The following is a 22,147-nucleotide window of genomic DNA, read 5'->3' on the forward strand; positions in this document are numbered from 1 at the left end:
CCTTTGCTCTGAGCAGGTGTACAGTGAGCCTAAGCGGCGGGGTCCACAAAAGGTCTCTGGGACTTGGCGGCATATTATCCTGTAATTCCTTCCCAAAATAGACTTAATGGAAAGAGGATGCACAATACACCCCTCCTCAGAGGAAGCGCGCCCCGACACAACCGAAGCAGTCATTCTAAAAACAGCCCGATGGCTCTGTAGTCAATAGCTCTATTTTCTCCCCTTTCCACTTCCTTCCTTCTCCTGGGGAAGAACGTGTGTGGGACACACACACACACACACACACACACACGCATTCACATCTCGGTGCACACAACTGAAAAGGCCTCCCCCCTCCCACGACCCGCATCCTTCCCCTCCCCGAAACCCCATTTAACTTTATAAGACTTCTCACTTGAGGTCAGTTTTACTCCCAAACTGATGGGGGAAGGCCCATTAATCAGCCTTGGGTGGAATTTGGTTCAAGGAGCCAGGAGAAGCGCCCCACCAGGAAGCCCTGCAGCAGACAGAGACCAACAGGAGCAGTGGTCACAAAATACCAGGAGCCCCCAGCAGAATAGCTCCCTAGGGGCAGAGAATCAGCATTCTGGCCTCCAGATGGCTGAGCAGCATCAGTCCCAATCACACCCCTCAACTGCTGGTCACACTCCTTCCCAGGGTCTCAAAAAACCCCCTGAAATTTCCTTGCTATCCCTCCGATGTTTTCCTTAGCTCTGTTTCACAAGCTAGAACATTTCCTCCGGCTCAAGGCCAACCGAATCCTTCTTAGAATAGAAGCAGTCCAGAAAGAAGTTGAGTTGGGTGTCATTTTTTTAAATGCGGAAGATGCTTTGCCTTGAGTGATACAAGGTACCAAAAAAAAAAAAAAAATTGGCGGTGAGAGTCTCAGGCAGGTGACAAAAGCCTAGATCACCTCCAACGTAGCACGTGCGCAATAGAAATGTTAGAGGACAAAAAAATTACTTTTGGGCTCCTTATAATTAATTAAAAGATCTAAACAAACGTTTGTAACAAATATCTTCCAAATTCATCTTGGAATTTGACATTTGAGGAATACCAGGGTTTAATAAAAGACAGTGAATGGAAATTTTTAAGAAGGGTCTGAATGGGAGCTTCTGGGCATTTTCAAGGGCTGGAGATTAATGGCATTCTTTCTTTATTCTATTAAATTTTACCTCAAAACATATGGTTCCTCTCTTCTCTGATACGTGTATTGCCAGGGCCACTCTAGCCGTATGACAAAATGGTGGAAGGGGCATGTGAGAAAATGGGAAGGCGTGTTCTGACGAGCTGGGAAGAGTCAAAAGAGTGAAGCAAAGGGAAGGTAAATAGGATATTTGTAGGAAAATATGTGTGAGGCCACTATCTTGAGAACATACAGAGGCAGGAAAAATCTCTGAGCCACCCAGCACCCCCTCTAGCCTCAGCACAGTTACTGCTAGCTAGAGGGATTTCTGACGCGTTGAGTGTGGGGCTTGGGGGTGGTGGGGTGGGGAGGCTGAGGCAAGAGAGGGCATGCGGGATTTGGAACCTCAAGGCATTTACGAAATTCAAGTGCTCGCCCTGTTTCCAATTTATAGCCCAGAAATCAACGCATTGGAGAAGTTCGAGATCATGCTCAGACACCACAAAAAGAAGAATGGAATTCCAAGCAAGTCAGAGGGAAGTAGAGTAAAACAGTTTTGTACTCTGCTTTGCAGTGGGGTCGTTTAAAAAGTAGCTTTAATAGCATGACAGTAGGGTAGGAAGTAGGTAAAGCTTCCGCTGTCCGGAGTCGACCAAGGCAAAAGAGACGTTCATTGCAGCAAGAGGTTTTGAAGTTAGCCCTAGGTAGTAACCTTCCCAAGGCAGGCTGGGGTAGAGGTTGGGGAAGGCTTTCCTGGGGATACGAAAGTCTGGCATCTCTCATCAGCCAAACTCTAGAGTTCCATCTGAAGCCACAAAATGGCACTTGGATTGAACGCACACCGTGCCAGGTTCTCCTCACTGAGCACTGGAAGCTCCAGGAGCTAAAGGGATTCGCTGAGGGAGTCAGGGAGCTGCTTGATCCTCAGCAGCACGAACACGTTCTGCTGACTGGGCCAGGCCCCAGCTGGCAAGCGGAGTCCACCACCAACCTGCGTGGTCCTTCCAAGCCTGCAACCTGACAGTGACCTGTGTGTCATACAGGTAAGCCCAGAGCGGGTGATGAGCATCCTTCATCGAAGAACCCTCCTGCTTCCCCTTCCTCCCACACATGCAGTCTTGAGAACATCAACTTATATAAATGATAAAAACAGAGCTACTCTGGTTTGGGAGGGGGGAAGGCACCCAGAACCCTTGGTCCTTCAGGAACCTTCTTTATAAGGACAGCCATAGGATTTTGTGCTGCTCTTTTACTTGGCAGATTTACCATAGTCACCAATCACATCATTCAGAGGAGCAAGCTACCCTTCTTTGGGGCACATCAGTTAGGAGGGAGGAGTACTTTCACCTCGTTTCCAATTTTGTGATACCCAAGAAATGGTCAGATCTTCCCCAGGTCCAAGGGGTTAGCAGTAGGAGACCTGGATCTCAAACACAGCTCTTAAACAAATCTTTTACATTTTCCTTGTCCTTTTCCCGTTCTCTATAATTTCCTATTATATTTTAGTAGACTCTTGTTTTTCAGGAATTGGCAAATTCCCCAAATTCACAGTCTCTAAATTTGGGAATCCAGGAAATATTTTGCTCAGGGTTGGAGATGTCTCTTGAAACTGTATTACTATCTAGAGGCAAGGGTTTCCTGTGCATATCCTCATACCAAAGGCTGGCTGCCTCTCCGACTTTTACCAAGGATTCATCTCTCATTTGGCTGTTTTCACAAACGAAAACAAAAGCAAACCCCAGAACAAAACAAAAAAACAAATCACCATATGTTTAGTCTCTTAAAGGAAATTACCATGTCTGCTCAAATTAGGAAGAAAGCAGGTCCCATCTGGATGTGACTATTGGCTACGTGCTGGCTCACCTTATTCACCAATTGAATGATGTTTCTCCCAAACGTCTAGGAGCAAGAATTCAATTTTGTGCCGAGAAAAGTGGCAAACCACTCAATGTCACAGACCTCTGCGTCCATCTTTGGTCACTGAAAACTCAGGTTGCCTCAGATTACACGGCCTTGAATCCTTTTTGGATCGAGGTAAACCAGGATCCTATTCAATAGGGCCACAAACAGAACAGGTCTAAACACTACTTGAAGTTTTTTTGCTATACTGTCATTTAAATGTATATATATATAAACACCTATTTGATTCCATGATGAGCTTGTTTCAGTGACGTTGATAGGTTCCCTGACATTTTAATTCTCATCAACTTAATGGCAATAGGACATGTCACACATTTCCACGTTGTTCTCTATTGTTCCAGAAATGGGAAAATAGAAGATTTACATAGAATCTTTCAGAATAGTTGGATTAGCCATAATAATGCTAATAATAATGCTTAGTGTCGGCTTCTGAGATGCTATTTCACCTGCAGAGATCTGCGCTGGGAACACCTGCCTTGCTAACTAAAGCTTCACCTAGGTTATAAGTGTCTCTTGATTCTAACACCTAGAATTAGCCGATGATAGGTACCTGCCTTCTGTGATCATGTTTGAGGCTCCTCTACTATCACCCGTTCTTATGAAAGTCAGACAAAAGTGGAAGTAGAAAAAGACATTAAAAAAAAATTGAGTACCACTACCATCTTGCCATGAGCTATCTTGCCTAATGTACTTTAGCTTTCCTTTAAGCCCAGAGCTCATGGGCTACTGCTGTGTCTTCTTCAGTGACACTGTCTTTCTTTTCTCTTTTTTTTTTCAGGACATTGTCTTATGTATCATGTAATAAGCACACAGAATGCCTAATGTATACATCAGTATGAAGAATGAAGACTTGCCATTGTCCCTCCCAGGGAGCCAGTCTCTATTTTTAAAGGGCTTTCTCTCTGAAACGTTAGGGATTTAGCAAGTCTATGCTGTGTAATGTTCCCAGAGAGATGCGGCTGTGGCATCTGGGAGGTCTGATAAATGTTCTTGTCTGATATACGTCCATTCTCTGTGGGAAAGTTCTATCAGATGAATCAAGACTGTCTAGACCTCTCTTCTCTTTTCCATCCCGCTGCTTCATCAGAATTGGACCACTTCCCTTCTGCAGACACATGTTTTCTCATCTAGAAGCGCTTTGAAAGTCCTAGTCAACCCACTGGTATCTCTTGCTTTTCGGTGTCACTGACATCACTCCTTAAAATAGGCACTGTTGCCCGGAAATGGATGGAACAACCCTTATATAGTTAATGAAAATAGGTAACATTGGTGCCTCTTCAACAGTCTCTTCCTTGCCCTCTTTGGAGCGTTTGTGTAGAACATTATAAAGTTACACACTCCCAAAATGCCATGGGCCATTTCGTTTCCAGCCTCCCAATACCTGTCAACGTGGCCATCTTGATCTTCCTCAAAAGGGGAATTTTACGTCTTTGCTTAAAAGCTCGAGAAAAATGTGCTCAGGTGTTTTTAAATTAGAAAAAGGTGAAAATTACTACTTTGATGCTTTCAAAGTCATTTTTCTTATTCAGATCATTACTGCATACAAATCGGTTGAAAAGAAAATGGTTGAAATTTTCCAGGTGTCCCGCATTCATTGAAGGAGAGCTTGCAGACTAAGCACTGAAGCATTTCCCAGGTTCAGAATTAATTAGCTGCCTCCACCCCATTCTCTCACCGTCCCTGCTTATTAGCTTTCCTACGTGCACACCCCACTTTACTACACAAGTCTGACCTTTCTTTGACCTTTCTTTCTTTGTCCCTACCACACACGTAAAGGGACATCTGATTTCCCCTCTCGGTCCACACTACCTTTAATTCATCTGCGAATACTTACAGGTATTCTTATGAAAATGAAACAAAAATGAAGGAAGGGAAGAGAAAGGAGCATGTTTCGAATCTTCCAGGCACATTACTTCATGTGGCTGAAATTAGGAAGGATGTCCTTCCTAATTATCAACGTGGCTAGACACTCTTCTAGAGGTAGGGCTTTGGGTAAATTGTTTAGAAAAGCAAAGTTAAGAGCCTCCTCTGAGTGGAGAAGGGATTATTTGACTTTGACTTATCAGAAACTGGGTGCTTTCTGTGACTAGATTTCTAGAGAATTATGTATTTTTAAAAATTACTGAAAACTTGCCTCTCTTTCTTTACCCCTGTGCGTAAGGATAGAGTGAACGTCTGTATTAGGCACTTAAGAGATACGCAAAAGTAGTTCTTGTCTTTGCCAAGAAGCCCAAAGTTCTATCAGAGAGTCAAGATAAACATCTGAAAAACAGGTAGAGATACACACAAGTTGAAGTCCAAACCCATAAATTTAGGCTGTTTACTTCTGACTCCACACTCCAGGAAAGCCCTGGCCTTCATGACTCTCTCCTCCTGTTTCTCCCACCGACTCCATCTGCGACTTCTTTCCTGAACTCCCTTCCTCCTCCCTGCTGCCTGTTTTAACCTGATAGGCCTACAGCGACATTTAAAGACACTGCCGAGTACTATCACGACCTTATACTTACCAGTTACTTCCTATGCTATTACCCTCTTGTTTATAGGGAAAATCTGGGGTCACCTGGAACTGCCAGCTTGATGAATGCTGTCTCACAAAGCTCGGTGTTCCCAACGTGGAGCCCCGGTTTTGCCCAGCTCTCTGCAGTCCCTGGTTTGTGTTTGTCGCTTCTCTGAGAGCCATCAGACAAATACCAGGCTCTTTGCTGAACTTCTCAGCAGCTGCCCAGTCCCAGGGATCTGGCCTTTCACAAGGTGACAGGATGCCCTGCCTTGTGGCCTCAGTGGCATGTGGCCTCTCTGCTTGCTTTTTCTTTGCCTTCTCTCACTTCCCGGGGTGTGTTATCACTTAGGGTCCCTTGGCCTCAGCTTGGGGTTCCTTGCTCTTCTCTTCCTTCTCTATTCACTCCCTTGGTGCACCCATGTGGATTCAAGTGGCACCTATGTTCAGGTGAGCCCCAGGTCCCCATCTCCAGCCAGACCTTCATACCCTCTCTTCAGCCCCCTATTTCTCAACGTCTACAAAATACGTCAAGTAGATATTTCACTGCCCTCTACGACAAACATGTCAAAATCAGATTTTCCTATCTCTCCTCCCAACACTGCCTCTGCTGGCTGCCTCCCCATTAGTGGAACAAACTGGTATCCCCAACTCCCAGGTCCATCCTCCACCAGCCTTCCTGTCCCCCCCCACAGTCCCCTCTGCCCTGTCCCCCTCTCCAGTCTGCCATAAGCCCTACTCAGGCCTTCTCCCTGCGATTTCCTCAGACCCCGATCTTTCATCACCATTTCCCCCGCCAAAAAACTCTTCCAGATATTACCTCTCTCCAAGTAAAAATATACATACATATTAATACACTCAAGGAAGTAATAAGTAGGAAAGCTTTATCGGGGCATCCTGCACATGCTCGAGCAGATCAGGAATGGTTCCCATCATGTTTGCTAGTGATTTATAAAGCATCAAAGAAATGCTTCAAGCTGGTGTTAGATGAATATTTATTAGGTTTTTCTATTTACTTAACTCAATAGTTGTTTAATTGTTATGCTCCCAGGGAGGTAATGGCTTAACAGGCACATGAGAAATGGGCTGAACAAAATGGACACTCGGAATAATGGCATTCCGTGCATCGCCAGCAGAACAATCTCCCAGAGTCAACACGTCAGGCTGTCTGGAAATTCTGCTTCTCGTTTTATCTTCCAGTTTCTCATTCCTTAATTTATATTCCTATTTATTTATTTATTTATTCATTCATTTATTCATTTATTTTGCATTACATTATTCTTCTACCCCATTGAGATGAATTTAAGAATAACTATCAAGGGATCACCTGGGTGGCCCAGTGGTTAAGTGTTTGCCTTCGGCCCAGGGCATGACCCTGGGGTCCAAGGATCCAGTCCCACATCAGGGTCCCTACAGGGAGCCTGCTTCTCCCTCTGCCTGGGTCTCTGCTTCTCTCTGTGTGTCTCTCGTGAATAAATAAATAAAATCTTAAGAAAAAAAAAAAGAATGAGTATCAATTCCTGGATAGGAGCACAAGCTGATGGAGACCTGTTCTCCAGGACTCACTTGGCTGCCTCTGGAAAACTTAACTGTCCACCGCACTCCTTTACTATTCAATGTGGGACTTGTCCCCAGCTGTGACCTTAGTGTAAAAGGCTCTTCCTTCCCTGGTAAGGAAGACAGCATTCAACTCCTCTCAGAACCATGGGACTCTCACTTCCTGGGAAAGTTCTCAGTGGGTGGCTTCTCCAAATCTCCTGGCAACCTCCGTGCAGGCCACTTAGATGCTCATTACAGTCATCTCTAAAGTCGTCCCCAGAGGAAAAGGAGTGAAGAGGGAAAGCAACACTGAAATAAATCAGCTATCTGGATTTTGCCAATTTGCTGCTGATAAGAATCTGTTAATAGAATGTTGGGAGTTTTCAGGAAAACCTGTCGGGCTTAACCCCAAAGTGCACAGAGTTTACACGTAAAGAGTAACTCCACAAATGTAAATCAACCCAGATATTCAAAAGTGCATAGAAGGAAACCGCTAGGCCCAGTATAAGTGATGAGAGTACACGTGAAGCAGGGAACGAAATGTCATTTACAGGCTGTAGAGAGGGAGCGGAGACAGGCAAAGGGGAAGGCCAGGGGAACAGGGGAAGGTTCCTCTCAGATGATACTGGAGAGACAAAGGCAGTGAAGTACTTTTTGAGCATCAGTTTTATGAAATTAAACCCTCCTGGAGCCAACATCGTGGTTTCTACAAAAAGGTTTAATCCTGTGCAAGGATGCCTGAAGCTCAGTCCACCCCCCTACCCCCCCAACTCTCACCCTACCCCACTACCCTGCCAGGCAGAGCCTTGGGCCTGCTGAGAACAGGTAACTTTTTCTGATTTCCACAAAGTGCACCGTGGGGCAGCAAACTGCATCCCCGGCCTCATCCAGACCCGAGGTGGCAACCTACGAATGAGTGACTGGGTGTGTTGAAGTGATCTCAAGGACGTGTGACATGTCCCCCTACTGGGGAGAGCCACTGATGCGAAGTAGCCTGAGAAGCCCCGCAAGGTGGAAATGAGGTCAAGAGTTCCCCCAGCCTCCTCCAATGCCAATTAAGTGACTCCTCTTGATGTTGTTTCCTCAGGATGGTCTCTTCTTAGAGCTGGCTCTTGGAAGTAGCTAGCTCCTGAGGACACAACATCAGACCGCACATGGCAATGGCACCTCAAAAGGGACCTGGTGAGGGAACAGTGTGATGGGGGGGAAGGGGAAAGCATGGTTTCAGGAATGGGTAGGCAGGATTATTGCAAATTCCTAACACTGTGTTCAATCCTACGCTCCATAACTAGAAGGGAAGAGCAACCTGATGTAGTGGAGATGCACTAAGAGAGGGAGAGGGGAAGGGAGCTAACATTTATCAGAGCACTGATTATATACCGGGGATGTCCCACACATCATCAGTTCTGACAAGGACCGTGAGAGATGGGTCCCATTAAGCCCACCTGACAGATGAGGAAACTGTAGTTCACTCACAGGAGTCAGGCGCTCTGGCTGGGGTCAAACAGCTAGCGAGTCACATGGCCCAGATGTCAACCCAGGTCTAACTACAAAGCCCATATTCTTTCAATTACACCATGCTGCTTATTAAAAGGCCGAACAGTACGCCTGACGAGTAAAAGTTAAAGGAAGTTCCATAACTCATGCCTGACAAAAAAAAAAGAGACTGAAAAGTGATATAACGTTTTTGAAGTAACGTCTAGAAAGGACAAGCCTAAAGGATGGCAACCAGCTGTTTTCAAACTTGTTCTGAAGAAATAAGAATAGGAAATGGCCTTCAAGTGCAACATGAAGGAAAGCTTCCTCACCAGAAGGATTGTGTGGAGCCGAGCTGAGGCTAAGGAACACTGTGAAATCTTCTTCCTGTGCAGAAGTCAAGACAACCAACTCCGGTGAGGAGATGAAAGGTGGAGGAATTTGTTTTAAATGGATGAAACTGCTGAAGGAGCTGACTAGAGAGGAGGAGGAGAAGGAGCACTGCCACAGACTGGCATGCTACGGAACAGCACAAAATGGCAGAAGGAATGGCAGAAAGAAATAGAAGAAACGCCTGATGGGGAAAAAGAAAGCAAGAGAATCATGATTATTAATAATGAAGACATTTCTGTTTGCACAATGTCAAGTGTGACCCTCTTCGTGGAGCAAAGTCCTACAGCATCTCTTTCTCTGAGGGTATTTTTCAAGCAATATAGGTTTTAATCTGAAAGGAAGAATGTAAGTGTGGTCTTGCCTCAGAGCAGGAATACTTAAGAGCCAAATGACCACTCTAGGGGCTTTTGCAATCCTCAAAGCAGCTTATTCCTTGACTTTATATTTATGTAGATTTAATAGTGATCTCATTTTTAAAAAGAGCATGCCCCATTTAATTCTCATATTCCCCTATGTACTAGGCATTATCATCCTGTGACAATTTACATTTCACAGTTACAAAAACTGTGGCCCAGAGAGGCTACAGAACTTACCTACTTAATAACTGACAGAGCTAAGACTTGACATTAAGTCCTTGAAAGGATCCCAAATCCAGGATTCTTTCCAGGAACTTAACCTGCATCTTCAAACACACACGAAGGGTTGACTAACTGTCAACCATACCACTTCATGTTGTTCCCTTAACTGCATTTGTAAACTCTAGAGACTGATGGCAAGGGCAGAAGAGGAACAGCAAAAACAACAACAACAACAACAACAAAAACCCAAGTGATATATTCAGAGTAATAGAACAATAAAAAGGACCTACGTGGACACCCGTAGCCCTCTACAGACACGTTGGAGATTTGTTTCATAATGGCTCTAGATGTGGGAAGCAACGTCTAAAAGCTTTTGGTCTTTATGTTGCTGGAGCCTACCATGAAGACTGCACCCAGAAAACATGTTTTCCTTCATTTGTTTATTCTTTCATATGTTCAACTTTGAAACAGATAAGGTCACAATTTTTAATGTATTTCTGCAGTACTGAAACACTTTCAAGTGATGTATCCTATGGAGAAAGAAGTGACATGATATAAAAAACATATCAAGCTCACTTTAACATTTTAAAAGGTTTTAATTGCTTTGCTCGCTAAAATAATATACAGAAATGTAAAGAAATTTTAAAATACTGATCATGTACCTTAAGAGTCTTAAATGTGGTAAGGACGGCAACCATAGTGTGTTTGGGGATGTACGGAGAACATGAACAGAAAAACCAATGGGAAGAAAGTATAGTTACAAATAATACGTTTTAAGGTACCTACAGTGTCTAAATCAGGGAATGTTCCATGTAATCTATTATCTGTAAGTACAGATATGCCCAGACCCACAGCGTGCAGCATTTAGTACAGAGATGCATTCACAGTAGTCTCGTTCCTGCCAGACCCTGCATGTGAAACAATTTCAAGCACGGAATCGTTGATAAACATACAACCGAATGCAGTGAATCCCACATCGTGGATACTCAATACTCAACCTTCACCATGGTACGGTATTATTTCCACATGGATGCTCTCATGTCTAAGGGATGAGGGGAGGCTACGGTGTGAAGTAACCCGTCATCACAAGGAGGACAAGGAAATGGAATTGAAATTGTTTGACATGATGGAAATTCAAATGCCCAAGTGCTCATTAGGAGGCTTGGCTTTGGGGAGAAGCCGTGTTAGTGGAATCGACCATAGGCAATAGGAAAAATAGACAAACTTCGAGCACATGACCCAGCCCTGCTGCCTGCATCCTAATCTGTCATCACACAGCTTTCCTTAGAGCTCTGCCAAGCATTGTGCCTGCAGAGAAGCTGCTCTGTTGAGCAGAGGATGCAGACCCTAACTAACTACCCTGTCATCTGCTTCCAGGGAAGGCCGAAAGCATATTAAGGTCTTCAAGAGGCTCGTCCTCCCAACAACCAGTTCAGCTCCATTATTAAGCTATCTTCTTATTGGTAACTGACTTTATTATTATTATCATCATTTTAGAGGGGAGAGGGAGTGCAAATGAAGGGCTTGATCTCATGACCCTGGGATTATGACCCAAGCCCAAATCAAGAGTCAGATGCTTAACCGACTGAGCCACCCAGGTGCCCTAAAACTAACTTCAAAGTCAAATGATACAGATAGGGTGTCTGCTATGCCAATCTTTGAATATTTGTTTTTCTTACAAAACCTGCTTCTTTCACAGACCCGACCCTTGAGCACAGTGCCATCTTCTCAACTTGCTTGTGCCTTAAGCTTGCTAATATAAGTCATCAAAGCATTCCAAATAGTTTGGATTTATACAAACAGAAATGAGAAAAGAGCTGAGTTTAAAGAGCTGTGTTGAAATAAAGAGCTGAGTTTCCACTAGATACACATCATTTTGAGGATTAGAAAATGTCCATCCTTCTCCTCATTACTTATTACTTAATGCTGTTATTCTCAAGGGTGTTGATCACTGTTGCAGTCTGTGGGGCTCCATGGTTGAAAGAACTAACTGAATGGGGGTTAGGATCCAGGGAAGGTTAAAAACCAGGCCTCTTGAGTGATATTAGGTGACTTCTAATTGCTATGGCTTAGTAAATCCAGTTCAAAAACACAAAGAGTTCAATTTGGGTCCTTGAATTCAGTCAACCCTTGGACAAAGGTACTTAGCCTTTAGTTAGAAAAAGGCAGCGTGTAAAAAAACAAAAGAAAACCATGGAGGTGTGCATTGCAGTTTAAGTTGGACAATGCTCCAAGAACTACTAAGGAGCTATTTTAAAAAGGGGAGGGGGACAAAGAGGAAACTAGAAAAAGTGGCCAGGATCCCACATCCAAAGTACTTCTCTGAAGATATCCATAATAAATCAGAGAACGGGGGGCAGACAGAAAGGCCCGTAGAAGCAAAGGGAAGGTGATGAGGTCTTCTGTAGCATTATCAATGACGGGTGTTTACACGTGTGGCTAAAGGTATATGACGTCTCGCTCAGTGATCTCCAAAATTGAAATGATCCTATCGATTTTGTAGAAGTGAGGATTGACCAAGATGTGGAGACTTTTAAGCAGCAAATAAGAGACTTAAGACAGTGCTTCAATAAGTGGTAACCACTGTTCATGACTATAATATCTGTTCTCTAGAGAATATTTGTATTATTGCACAAAAAACTAAAAAGACTTGGAGAAAGTATTCACTCCTGGTGATGAGGACCTGTATTATGAGAATGGTAAGACAATGAGCGAATTAAAAGATCGAGGAGAGGCCCCTGTTTCCAGCTGGGGAACAGGAAAGGAGCCTTTTGTCAGCTGTGGTGTCCCACGGGTGAGTGTTCAAGGCCAGGCCATGGCCTGAGAACGACTGGATGTAAGAATTATCTGGAGCACGAAGAAAGGAGCCAGACAGAGGCTGACTTATATTGCTTTGGTCTTAGGTCTTTAGTCCTCTTCCCTCATTTCTTCCCTCTGTCTCTCTCTCCTTCCTTCCTCTCCAACTCTTTTCAATACATCTTTTGTACTGTTAACTTTAGTCTACCTCTTTTTTTTGGTCCTAGTGAAAGTGTTTACACATCTGACACCCCAGGCGATACATATGCAGCCATCTCATATCTGGGACCCACCTGGGCCACAGAGGCTGTCCACAGGGCATCGGGGCATCAGTGACCTCAGTCACCGCGGGTGTGCCTGCGTGCAGAAGGAGGATCCCTCCATTTAAATAACTGGGTTTCTCCTTCATGTTGAAAGTCTACTATCTTCCTCTTTTAAGCAGGGTATGAAACTGTGTTCATTGGATTTATGAATATGAGGTTTATGTCTCCATATTCCTGCCCGCAGATGTTCTACTTCTGCATTCATGTCTATATAGGCAAAACAGGGGTGCCTGGGTGGCTCAGCTGGTTAAGCATCTGCCTTCAGCTCAGGTCATGATCCCAGGGTCCTGGGATCGAGCCCCACGTCAGGCTCTCTGCTCAGTGAGACCCCTGCTTCTCCCTCTGACCTCTGCCTGCTGCTACCCCTGCTTGTGTGCTCTCTTTCTCTCTCTGTGTCAAATAAATAAATAAAATATTAATATATATATATATATATGGCAAAAAGAGGACTGACATTAGGCTTGAAGCATAATGACTTAGTTACATTAGGTTAAAGGCCCCCATTTTTTCCACCATTCTCTTTTCTGATCTGTTTCTAAGTAGACTTATTCAAATAGCACCTCTTTCCAACCTTAACCATAGTCAAGTCAGCTTTAATATCACTAGCTTTAGATATTTTTCATTGTCAAGTTAGCTTAAGAGAATTACGGGCCTTTCTGTCCTATTTCTTGAACTTGTCTTCCATATATGAATGCAAAATTCAAAATATGCCTCTAAAAAGATTAAACAGAAATTAGGGATGCTGAATATCCCATATTACAGGAACAAACCAGAGTTAAAAGAAAAAAACCCAAAAAGGCAATCCATAGTTTAAATTTCCTGCCTGCAGGGCATGCTACACCTTACATCCTCTTAAATTCCACAGGTAATATAATTTATATTAAATGGGACAGGTCCCAGCAGAAATTTGTACTGGCGCCAGGCAAAACAATTACTTTGATGTGCTCTTTTCAAAGTATTGCAGCTCCCAGGTACAGAGTTTACATACAGACAAATGGCAGAAGATTTAGATGTCCTGGCTGCTATTAAAATTATTAAATTGCTAACATGTAATCGTTGAGTAAAATGCACAAACAAAGCTAATCTATTTACTTGGTTTTTTTTTTTTAATTAATCAACGGTTTAAAAGCAAGAAAAATTAAAGTAAGAAGTCTAATAGTTTGCTAAGCTACAGTTTCCTAGAAAAGAAAGCAAAACACACCCTCTGCCAGCGGATGTGTTCAGAACTAAACCTTTTTAAGATGATGGCAGGATATATATTTGTAAAGGCAATTACAGTGGAATTCAGGTGGGGCCAAAGTACATCAAGATTACAGTTTGGCAACAAAAAGCCTTTTGCTATATTTTGACCACGTTTCAGGAAGTCCTCAACCTACACTGGAGGTAAGTTCCAAAAGTCTGTTTGTAAATTGACTATTTGGAAAGTAGAATAAACATTCTGATTGAAATGATGACCACCAGAAATATGCCCATTAGATGCCAGGTCACTAAAGAGGAAGGCCCCTTCAAGGCAGGGACAGACGCAGAATCAAGTAAGGATAAGTTCTCCGTGTTAGAAGACAGACGCTGTGCATGAGCCTGGAGAATATGTAGCTCTGGGTCCCTAAACCCACCAGGGACAGGTTTAACTCTCACCAAGAATGGAAAGAATAAAGAGAAGAGACAAAGGAAAAGAAGAAAGGCCGGGGGTGGGGGGAGAAAAATAGGGAGGAGACAAGTGAACAAGACTTCACTGAGATGGGGCAGAGATGTTGGAAAGGGTGAGTACGAAATGGCAAAGAACAGTAGAACAAAGTAAAGAACCGCCATGTGCGTGTGAGATATGCCGAGTTGAGGGCACCCACTCGAGGCTCATGCCAACGGCAACCTGAGCGGGAAGAGGAAGCCCAGGCCATGGAGAGGCTCCCACTTGTACATAACATGTTTCAAAATCAGACATGGGGAATCCCACGGGGAATCCCAAGTCTCAGGCAAATTCTTGGGGCACTTTGATTTTTTTTTCCTCCGCAAGGAGAGAATTTAGTTTCCTTTAATGCTTAATTGGCAGACTCTATAGATACCACTTTGGCCTGTGTCTCCCCCAAAGTCATATGTTGAAATCCTAGCCCCCAGAGTGACGGTAAGAGGAAACAGGGCCTCAGGGGTGGATCGGGTCATGAATGGGATTGGTGCTTTTATCAAAGAGGCTCCAGGGAGCCTGCTTTCCCCTTCTACCATGTCAAGACACAACGATAAGTCTGCAACCCACAAGACAGAGCTCACCAGGCTGTCCTGATCTTGGAACTTCCGGCCTCTGAAACCATGAGAAACAAATTTCTGTGGTTTCGAAGCTTCCCTGTTTGTAGTATTGTTTTATAGCAGCACAAACCGACAAAGACAGGTATGGTATTAGTTTTATTTAAAGGAGTAAAAAAATTGAGAAATTCAGTGAAAAGAGGCAGTCAAGCTACATTTGTAAAGACTGGCAAGCAGCGGTAGAAGCTGAAATGGGCTGCTAAAATGGGACTCAGATCACAGTAGTAGTTGATACCACCCAGGAGCAGTAGAAGGACTGGAAATGATGTTGGAAACCCAATGACATCATTACTATCCAGTGCAGCTGCTTAATCCCATGTCTACCACGTCCCAGAACCACTCAGCCACAACAAGATTGTTACCTAGAAACATCCTTACTGGAAAAATTAAGCACTGGTCCCATAATTTCCTGTTAATGACCAATTTCCCTAAATGTTGGCCTGTGTGCCTCCTAAGTGGCCACTCCATCTTTCTGCTCCCCAATCCCCGATTCACTGTCATTTATGAAGCGCTCCCCCAAGAGCAGACCTTCCAGATGGGCATGTCCAGAGGGGCATAGCCTCCTTTTGAAATTCCTCCATCTTTTCCCCCTCATGCTCATTTTAATCGTGAATGATCTCCTCACTTCAGACAAAATGTTGGGAGGCCAAGGGGACTCCCAGCACGGGACCCCACCAAAGCCTGTGCCCCTTTTTATTGACGCTAATAGTTCCCATGTTTGGTTTTCACTCATCTTCCACTACACGGACTGGGCCCCCTTCGCTTCTGGAACAAGGTGCTAACCTTATGTAGGTCCTGGCACACAGTTCATGATCAGCAATTCTGAATGAAACCCAGTTTAACAAGGCACTGATGTTTTTAATGTTTGTAGCACTTATGACACTCCCTTTGATGCTGAGCCACTGGAAAGCCTATCAAGACTCTAAAAGTCAGCATCTAAACTAGTAATACCTTCCCAGCATGGTTTTCTGCCCTCAAAGAACTTACTATCTAAACAAAGAAGGAGAAAGCTTAAAATTCGTACTCTATAGAACTTCATGTTCATCATGATTTGTTATTATTTTTAAAGTATTTTATTTATTTGAGAGAGAGAGAGAGAGAGAGAGAGAGAGAGACTCCCCACAGAGCAGGGAGCTCGATCCCAGGACCCTAGGATCATGACCTGAGCCTAAGGCAGATGCTTAACCAACTGAGCCACGCAGGCAGCCTTCGATTTGTTCTTTTTAACCTCTTCCATTTCGATCCTCTTCTCCAACACCTTTTTCTCTTTCCACCCCTCCAAACAGTATCGCGGAAAAGCATTCTGTGAGCTGAACCAACTCACAGTCCAAATTCTAAGTGTTGTTGGTGGGCAAGACAATAGAGTGGCCTTCTTGTTCAAGATTGGGTGCAAAACCACATGCCACTGAGACTTCTGTTTAAACTTTTCCCCTCTCAAGCCACAAAGCCCACTAATAAACACAAAAATGGATATAAGTGCTTATTAATGAATGTCGCGGGGCTACTGCACACCCACCCACTCTGTAGGAATCAACCTTGGAGGACTCAAGTTAAAGGGCATCAAACCCGCAGGCCTGTAAGACGCTATCACCGGAGGCACTGACAGTGCCCCAGCCCCTGCCCTAGCCCCCCCAAGGGACCCCTCACAGTCCCGCCCACCTCTCTGACAAGGCTTCCAGAGGAACTCCCCTCTGGCCATTGTTACATGTGACCTCATGGCAACTTCCCCACAAGAGTTTAGCTGCAGGCTGATGTCGAAAAGTTCAGGCACTATAAAAACTGGTTTATTGGATGCAAAAGAGAATTAGGACTTCAAAGACTCTTACTCTGTCAAAGTAAATTAACATATGGAACAGCAACTAAGCTATGATTGGTATTCATAGCATCAGCTCTTTGGTAAGGCTCTGACTGGTTTTTAATGCAGCTTGTTCACTGTTTTAAGTGAACTATTGCTGATGTATTCTGGTCACTTAGGAGAATACTTAATGATGTGGCAAATGCTTAGAGTATACTATAAAGTGTAAAAAAACCAAATTGTATGTGAAGTATAATCCAGATTCTCTAAATAAGACAGGCTCTGTATTATACTTAGTCTAACAAAAAATTCTTTACTTTATATAAGAAAGAATTGTACCAAAATATTAATGCAGACTTCCTTTGGATAGTAGGATCAAGAGAACAATTTTATTTTATTTCTTGTATTTTTATGAATTATTCAAATTTTTAAAAGAAGGGCATATTACTTTAATAATCAGAAAAAAGAATATGCGCTTTTAAAGAAAATGCATTTTTGAAGAAAAATATGCCTCATGTAAGAAGAAACGTGCAACAAATAGTACGCAAAAGAGAGGCAAGCATTTACATGCACACGCTCGGCTTGTGTGGCTAGTTTCAGAACAAGTGTAGTCGAGTGCTTATATGCCTGTGTGATACACCCAAGTGTCCACACACAGGACAGGTTTTGACATGAAGGATTTCATTTACCTTTCTCTTTATTCTTCTTTCTATTCCTCAACCTAGAAAACTGTAATAATGAAAAGAATAATAGAAGAGTGGTAAGACCTTTCTCTCTCTGTTTTTGTTTTTTTTTTTTTTTTCCTGGAAGAGCAAGTAGTTTTAAAATACAGTGCAATGTAGCTGAAGAAGCTTGATAAAGATCTAAACGAAATCAGGTGGGGACCTGGGGCCTAAGAAATAAATAATATTCAATCGTTTTGTCTTACAAAAACAGCAATTTCATTTGGCTTAAGGCAATATATCAATATCACTAATTATATATAATAAATACCCATTTTGGTATTTATCCTTATTATCCTATCATATACCTACATGTGTATTTAAGTGTAAAGCAATTTACTAGAACCTACATCCCTCAAGATCAGAAAGCCAGACCTGTAAGAGAAAGACATTAAGACATGTATTTCAAAATCTGATATAAGTGATTTTTTTAATGTTATCTTCAAGTTTTTTATTTTTCTTTTTTCTTTTTTTTAAGTTTTTTTAGTTTTTGACTTTTCAAAATGCTGTTTCACTCCACGAGTCACCTACACAAAAGCTAATTTGGCTAGAGAGTTATACATATACAAGTTGCTTAAAAGATAGCTTCAAATTAGCAGGCAATTTCATCCCCCAAATATCAGAATAATTGTTTGAATCCATTAACGGCATTATGCAGAATCATCAGACCAACCAGTTGGGCATACCCGAACCATGCTTTGTGCACCCTGCTTTCTTTATTTGTGAAATAGTAATATTTTACCTGTTTCAATTGCAACAAAAAATTGGTTAAAGAACAATTGCTAAGCAATTGGAGGATAGGGGTCGCTTGCACTGTTATCTTGATTCTGGACGCTTTCCACTGTAGAAAAACAGGATATGCCACAATCATATGTTGAAAGAGATTAACTGATAATTGTACAATGCTTGATATTAGAAGTAATTTAAAATGAATTGCTATGCAACTTGCAATTGTTACAGGAGTTTATAATCTAGAAGCAGATATAGTGAGTGCAATGCTTTGATCACTCAGCAGACTGCTTGAGCCAAAAGACAGCACTGGGAGGAAGCAGTAAATCCAGACTCTAGGCCCAGCCTCTCAACCCATGAGTTCTATGACCTTGGAAAAATCTCCCAAACCTCCCTAGCTTGAGGTCCTCTGGAAGACCAAACTCATGATTTATCCATCACATGAGGTGCTGCTTTGCAAATTACTCTCCAAATTAAATGTACTGTAATTACCATTCATGATAATCACTTGGTGATGTGTTTCGGTTTGGTTATTTACTATTTCTGGCGAATAGAACTCCATCTCCCCCAAATGAAACATTTCCTTTTTGTTTCCACCAGGAAATCAAGCTGCTCTAGGCAGTTATCGTGAATGTAAATTTGTCAGCGTTGAGTCCTGTTCCATTCCGGGGACAAAAATGAACGTTATCTGTTATCTGCTAATTACGCACAGAAGCCCGTATCTCACCAACCAAGAAGCCAGAAGACCCGACGTAGCTATGGGTGCAGATATTCTGTGATTTAATCCATATTCATTTTCAAGATGAAGGAATCCTGCCCTTGGAACACAAACAGCCTCTCCAAGCCCACTGATGCAGTGTTTGACAGGGCTGTCAGAAACATTTTGCTAACATTTGACCTAAATAAATATTCACTGTGACACCTCAAACCTTTTACATTCGATGCTTTTTACAGTGGCTCCCTTAAGCCAGGGACCCTTGCTCTGCCCCCATCAGACGATGTCTCCGTCTGCTTGGCCGGCTTTTGTGACTGCGGTCTTTCCAGCTTTCCCCAGAAGGTATTTTTCTCTCCTTAGATCATTTTACTGTGCGCTTCGGCATTCCTCCAAAATTTTCTCAATAAATTGCAATTTATATTGCTTTAAACTGTTGACTTAAAATAAACCAATTAATTAAAAAAAGAAGGAGAAGAAAAACTTACACTTCTCTTCATTCCTAGGGTAAATTGACCTTGTGTCTATTTAACTTTGCAGGTTTTGGGGCCACTACTTTAGTGAAGTGTCCCAAGTTTCAGGCGTTTTCACCAGCAAAGCCACCAGTTCCAAATTGTGTGTTTTTTGGAAAATATATAAATACCTAAGTCCTAAATCAATATACAACAAAATACAAAGCAACTAAAGGGAGGTGGCATTTCCTGTGACACCTCAGATCTTGGCACTTGTTCTTTTGTTTGTGTTCTTCGAAATATACATATATCCTCGGACTAATATTTTTATTTATGAGCAATGTATTCTCTCTTCCTTCTTGCATATCGCACTTCGCCTTGCTTCACTTTCTCTCTAATCAGACTATCCGGTCTCTACGACCACTTCACTCTACACAGTGGAGATAGAAAATTTGGGATTAGTGGTGGTAAGAAGCACGCTGGGACAAGAGTGAAGAAGTTAGAATCCCATTAGGGCCACACTGTGAGTTTAATAATTAAATCTATGGCTTGAAAAAAAAATCCTATGGCTTGAGCACGTTAAAGATTTGGTTGTATCAGAGGTGACCAACGAGATCAGAATATTGTTCTACTTTCCTCTGAATGTAGAATATACCAGAGCATCCAGTCCTCCTCCCTTATTTCTGAGTGGCTGTTTTCTCATAGCGTGCTACCTACTACTGAAACAGATCTGGGCATCCAGAAGTCACTGCGTCTTGTTCTCGAACTTGCTGAAAAGCATTTCTCCAAGCTCAGTGTGTGAATGGTCATGATAGACAAAAGAATACAAATTTGGGGTCTTTTTTTAAGGGCTCTTGGGGTTGAGTCTTTTTAGGAAAGACAGAATTTTTGAATCAGAAAGAGCTGACTTCCATTCCCATCTCCATCATTCACTACCAGTATCACCTTTAATGTTATGTAAAAGGTCTCATTTTTGTGTAAATGGAGATATTAGAACCCAGCTCACAAGGTTCTTTAGGAGATTAGTTGTGAGGAATGTGCCTGGTACAGAATGTAGCACATAACAGATGTTCAGCATTGTTGGTTTCCATTCCATGGTAAACAGATTATCATCAGCCTTAGCAAACTCCTACCAATCCTCCTTAAGACACTGAGATTGGCCCTTTAATTTTACTATTTTTTTGGAATGGAAAAAAAAGTCTTTAAAGTGGGATGATCCATATTGTGAACAAACATTTGAACTTGACTTTAAGAAGAGGACTCAAATCTTATCTCTGTGTGGAGCCACAGACAAAGACTGGCACATGGCTGGTTCTCAAAAAAACGAATTAAGATAAAAAACAAAGGTAATCAATGCCATCAATTTTTATTATACTTGAAGCACAATTCTGTGTGCCTAACATAAAAAAGACTTAGTTTCCTGATCTGCTTCTGTGTATTTCAGATTTAAGTTCTTTGATTAGATTTTCAAAGATCAAGTGGGTTAGTAGTGGTGGCTTTTCTTTCTTAGGCATGTGTGTGTGTGTGTGTGTGTGTGTGTGTGTGTGTGACTTTTCACTCTGTTTGAAAAGTTCTGCTGGTGTCCTTGGAATAACAAGGACCTAAAAATAGGACTCAACAGGAATTGGTGGAGAATTTATGAATTCAGGTCATAAAGCTTCCATTGTTATCTGGTAAATGATTAACACCTGGCTCTCCAGGAGGAAAAAAAAAGTGTGCCATGTATACACTTACATAAGTTTATTATAAATTTTGTGACATAAAGAATGTCCATCGAACAATCTCAAATATAATAAAATACACAATACTCTATTTGTGCATTCCCAACACCTGTAACTTCAAGTTTGAAATGCTTTCTTGCAAAATTCACTATCAGTTTTTATCATTCTATTTTCAAATATAGGGTCATAAAATCAGACTATAAATCAATGTTTAATTACTTTTCCATTCAGTAAAGAAATGTCCATGTAATAAACTAAGTGCAATGCCAACATCAACACAAGTTGGTATTTTTGTTTATGTGAATGAGTAAAACCAAAGTGAAACAAGTCAGAACTTCACTCATTCATCAGTGATGTGACTGACTTCTTTGCTGAATGGGATAAATAGTTTTTGAACACTCAACAGTTATTTCCTCAAGTATTTTTGTGTGTGCTATTCACAATGTAAAGGCTACAGACACAACACTCTTAAGTTTAACTTGCATTGTTAAAATGTTCTTGATAAGTTTTTTAAGTCTGGACAAGCATCAAAATGATATGGTTAGCCTTATTTGTAGCATTTGCCAATTTCTGTGACATAAATGCTCCCAACATGGACAATTCCAGGCTACCCAGCTCTGTTCATCATGGAACACTGAGTTGGAAGAGATGCACAGTGGCACACATTATGTACTTTCTTCTCCACATAGATACAATAAGCATAAATAACCTCAAGAGCACCAGGAAGAGGGGCACCTGGGTGGCTCAGCGGATGGAGTCCCACATTGGGCTCCCCACAGGGAGCCTGCTTCTCCCTCTGCCTGTGTCTCTGCCTTTCTATGTCTCTCATGAATAAATAAAATCATTAGATTAAAAAAAAAGAGCATCAGGAAGAGTAAAATTTAGTAAAATAATTTGGAACTTGTGAGCTTTGCGTATTATCTTTGTTTTTAATATCATTTATTTAAATTTATATACTTCAATTTTCAATAATTGTTATGTTTAACCAGCAGCTCACAAAATTCCCGAAAATGTAAATCTGCTCTGGGTTGGCTCCTGCACACCCCCAAATCTCCCCTAATACCTCTGGCTAG

General features: G+C 42.2%; 1 protein-coding gene across 1 annotated transcript in view; it reads right to left on the minus strand.

Annotated features, from left to right (window-relative positions):
- Nucleotides 1-22,147, minus strand: part of HMGA2 (high mobility group AT-hook 2) — a 141,880-nt gene that overhangs the window by 45,207 nt on the left and 74,526 nt on the right. The window lies entirely within an intron of this gene.

The sequence above is a fragment of the Vulpes lagopus genome, chromosome 5 (assembly GCF_018345385.1).
Source record: "Vulpes lagopus strain Blue_001 chromosome 5, ASM1834538v1, whole genome shotgun sequence".
In the NCBI taxonomy this organism is placed as follows: Eukaryota; Metazoa; Chordata; class Mammalia; order Carnivora; family Canidae; genus Vulpes; species Vulpes lagopus.